Genomic DNA, 4,452 nt, shown 5'->3' with positions numbered 1-4,452 from the left:
GTAAGTCTCTATGACAACCGGTCTCCTCCCCCCCCCCCCCCAGCCCCCTTTCCCCCCTCCCTTAGGCGCCCCCTTCCCCACCAGCCCGGCCCCCCCGGTTCGCCCCCTTTTTATCCCTTGCAGCCTCCACTGTTGCCCACCCGCAGCATGTGACCCCCACACTAATGCCCCCACTAGGTGTGACCAGATGTCACGGTTTTATAGAGACAGTCCTGATTTTGGGGTCTTTTTCTTATGTAGGCTCCTATTACCCCCCACCCCCTGTTCCGATTTTTCACATTTGCTGTCTGGTCACCCTAGCCCCCGCCTCCTGTAGTAACTCCCCCCATAACTGCCCCCCTGCAGTATCTGCCCCCTCCCCCTGTGGCAACTGCACCCCCCACCTCTTGCCCCCTGTACCCGCCCCCCACTGTCACCCATTCCCCCTCCCCCTACTGCATTATGTCCCCCCACTTCTGAGTGTCCCCCCACCCCCAGAGCCCTTTCTCTGGCAGGGCATGACCCTTTCGGGGTGGGCAGAGCTGTTGGCTCACACGCTGTGATTTACCCCTGTTCCCAACTGGCTGGTGAAACCTAAAGTGATTTAATGGAAAAAGCCCTTTCAACTTTGGGGGGCCCAGCTGGACACACCTGTGGGGCTGAGGTTGGGCCCTAATCAGCACCCAGAAGTCCAGGGGAGCGGTGGATGCTCAGCACCTCTGGGCATCTCTAGTCAGGCACCAAAAATCTCCAGCCACCTTTGAGATTTGATCTTTAATTCCGTTCTGACTATTTATTAATATGTGTATTACAGTAGTGCCTAGAGGCCCCAACACATTGTGCTGGGTGCTGGACGGCTGTGCTGGACAGAGATCGGGCCCCCTGTTGTATCAGGCACTGCACAGACCTGACTGAGACTAGGGCCCCCATTGTGGTGCTGCACAGACCCTGACCAAGAGCAAGGCCCCCCGCCTTGTGCTAAGTGTTGCACAGACACACAGGGAAATACAGTCCCTGCACCCAAAGTGCTTACAGTCTAAACAGATAAGAAAGATCATCCCCTCTTTTATAGACAGGGAAACTAAGGCCCAGAGAGACTGAATTACTTGCCCACACAGGGAGTTCAATGGCAGATCCAGGAATTGAGCCCAGATTTCCTGGGTCCCAGTTCAGTGCTTCAATCTTGGGTGACGTTGGACAAGTCACTTCCACTCTATGCCTCAGTTTCCCCATTTGTAAAAAGGGGATAATGATGCTGGCCTTCTTTGTAAAGTGCTTTGAGATCTACCGTTGAAAAGTGCTAGATAAGAGCTAGGGATTATTATTTAACCACAAGACCATCCAATGATTGAAATCTTTCCTTTAACAGTTTTCCCTCTTATAAATTATTTGTATTGTGACCTGAATCAGGATCAAAGCCATGTGAACAGCATTCTTTGTTCATATGGGTGGGAGGCTGATCGTGTGTGTGTATGTGGATATTTACCCAAATAATCTATTTCTATTTGATTGTGTTGTGTTTTTTTTTTAATGTCACAAAGACATTTCTTACTGTGTTTTGTAAAACTTAAAAAAAAAAATTAAATAACACACTGAATTTGGGCCTTAAACTCAGGGAATATTAAGTTAAATCCAGGTGTGGAGCAGAGTGTGTCATTTGGTCAAAGTAGCTGCCTGCAGAGAAGGGCTTCTAGGCTGATGAGGGGAATGGAGAGCCAATTTTATGAGAGGCTTGTTTAACCTGGCCAGATGAAGGCTGAGAGGGGATCTGGTTGCTCTCTAGAAATGCATCCATTTGGGAGTGGATCCCAGAGTGGGAGAAGAGCTATTGAAGCTAAAGGACAATGTTGGCACAAGAACCAATTGGGATAAACTGGACAGGAATAAATTTTAGCTGGAAATAATGGTTTCTGCCCATTAGAGGAGGGACTTCTGGAGCAGCCTCCCCATAGGAGCAGTGGGGGCAAACAACCCAGTTAGTTTCAGCATGGAATTTGATACATTTATGCCCGGGATTATATGACGGTGTTGCCTGCAGTAGCTGGGACTGGACTCAGTGACCCCACAGGTGCCTTCCAGGACTATGTCCAAGGGTGATTAACTGATGCTGATTTTGTTGGTCCAGACTGAAGGGCTAAGAATCAGATGTTAAAAAAAGATTTAGGTGCCTAAATATGCAGATAGGCAGATTTCAATATCCCACCAGGGGACCTAGGTGGTAAAATTGGGAGCTAGGTTAGATGCTTCCAACATGTGAGCTAACACTTCCTAATGCCATCCCATTTATTCTAGTCCAGACAAGGCCTTGGTGTGAGGAATTCCAGGAGGGCAGTGTGATCTAATGGCCAGAGCACTGGATTGGGACTCGGGATACCAGCGTTTTATTCCCAGCTCTGCCACTGGCTTTGGGTAAGTCTCTTTACTTCTCTGTGCCTCAGTTTCCCCATCTGTGAGAATGATACTGACCTGGGGGGGAGGGATAGCTCAGTGGTTTGAGCATTGGCCTGCTAAACCCAGGGTTGTGAGTTCAATCCTTGAGGGGGCCACTTAGGGATCTGGGGCAAAATCAGTACTTGGTCCTGCTAGTGAAGGCAGGGGGCTGGACTCGATGACCTTTCAAGGTCCCTTCCAGTTCTAGGAGATGGGATATCTCCATTATTATTATTTTTTTTTTTTGTAAAGCACTTTGAGCTCTACGGAAGAAAGGTGCTATAGAAGAGCAGGGCCGGCTCCAGGCACCAGCTTAACAAGCAGGTGCTTGGGGAGGCCAAGGGAGAGGGGCGGCACCTGCGGCAATTCAGGGGCAGCAAGTCCCTCACTCCCTCTAGGAGCGAAGGACCTGCCACTGAACTGCCGCCGCCAATCACGGCTTTTTTTTTTTTGCTTGGGGCAGCAGAAATGCTGGAGCCGGCCCTGTAGAAGAGCTAGGGTTTATTAGCATTATCAGCTATTCTGTATAGAGCAGTGGTTCTCAAGCCTTTTTTTTTTTGAAGCCCACTTGAAAATTGCTGAGGGTCTCGGCGGACCACTTTCCAAATGTTGTTTGTACCGTTAGCTAACTATTGTAAAACGCTTTGGATAAAAGCGCTCTATAAAAAAACCCTTAATAATAATTAATGTTTTTTGTTCTACAAATAAAAGCACACAACTCATATTTTAATATCAGTAGTCTTACCTTTCTAATGCGATGGATGTGCCCTCTCCCCCCCTGCGGCAGCCCCCAAGCTGGGACTGGGAAGGTGAGGGGTCTCTTCCCTGCTTCGGCAGCCCTGGAACTGGGGAAAGTTGCCTCTTGCTCTGGCCGCCACAGCCCTGAACATCCCAAATTCCCCCCACCCCCTCTTCTCACCCCACTGCCCCCTCCCACCTACCCCCTATTCCCCCCAAGGCCACCACCTCATCTTATGTGTGCATCTTCTCCAGGGTCCAGGCACCTAATTAGTGGAGCCATGCCTGCACAGCTCCACTAATAAGGTGAGTCGTCCTTCATTCTCTTGTGTGCAGCTGCCCAGATGTGCACCTTAGAGGGAACTATCCGTGGACCACCTGAATGGAGCTCGTGGACCACTGGTGGTCCATGGACCACAGTTTGAGAGTGTCTGGTATAAAGCAATACACCTGGGGCTGGAGCCATCTCCTATGAGAGTTTCTTGTTTCATCACCTATAATCTGCTGGCTTCAATGGACCTGCTCCGATTTACACCAGCTGATGAGTTGGCCTTTAGTGACTGGGCTTTTGAGGACATTTCTGAGCCAAGGGGCAGCCAAAGCCCATTAATAGAACTATGCCATGGTGGGAGTTTTTTTCCTTTAAGCATCAGTTTTGAGGTATTTTTATGGGCCCTCAGAAAAATATCACAGATTAAAGATGTTAATATTTGTGAGTGAAACAAGTAGAGAATATTATTTCTTTTGGCAGTGGCTCTCCTCATGTGGAAGCCGTTAAAGCGCTGCCCTTTTCATAGTGGAAATAAATCGCCCTCGAGGGAGGTTTCTTTTTCTAGTGGGCACTGATACAGAAAATATCCTAGTTGTGGCTTGCCTAAAACTCAACTGGAAAGGAAGGTGGGGAAAGGAAACCTAAACCATAGAGCAACTGGGCATTAAATACCGAAGCCTGTGCAGCACTGAGCACTCTCAGCTCCCTGAGCCATAAGTAGGAGCCCAGCATCTTTCAGCAAACAGGGAAATAGTGAATAGAAGCAGGGAAGTGATTTTACCTCTGAATATGACATTGGTGAGACTCATACTGTGTCCAGTTCTGGCATCCACGTTTTGAAAGGGAGAAACCAGAGAATGTGCAGAGAAGAGGCACAAAAATTATTTGAGGGCGGGAAAAAATTGCCTGTGAGAGACTTAAAGAGCTCAATGTGTTTTTCAGAAAGAAGATAGCAAGGTGACTTGATTATAGTATGTAAGTACCTTCACGGGGAGATAATCTTGGGTACTAAAGGGCCCTTTAGGAGAGAGAGA

General features: G+C 48.6%; 1 protein-coding gene across 3 annotated transcripts in view; it reads left to right on the top strand.

Moving 5' to 3' along the window:
• DNAJC4 (DnaJ heat shock protein family (Hsp40) member C4) overlaps positions 1-4,452 on the top strand; it is a 74,664-nt gene that overhangs the window by 114 nt on the left and 70,098 nt on the right. For all 3 annotated transcript variants that reach the window (XM_034777615.1, XM_034777616.1, XM_034777614.1), the window contains exon 2: positions 2,272-2,388. The gene's annotated coding sequence lies outside the window, so the exon portion shown is untranslated. The remainder of the gene's footprint in view (positions 1-2,271; positions 2,389-4,452) is intronic.

This window comes from Trachemys scripta, chromosome 7 (genome assembly GCF_013100865.1).
Source record: "Trachemys scripta elegans isolate TJP31775 chromosome 7, CAS_Tse_1.0, whole genome shotgun sequence".
NCBI classification, from domain to species: domain Eukaryota; kingdom Metazoa; phylum Chordata; order Testudines; family Emydidae; genus Trachemys; species Trachemys scripta.
The sequence above is the reverse complement of the archived record's forward strand: the minus strand, read 5'-3'. Positions and strand labels throughout refer to the sequence as shown.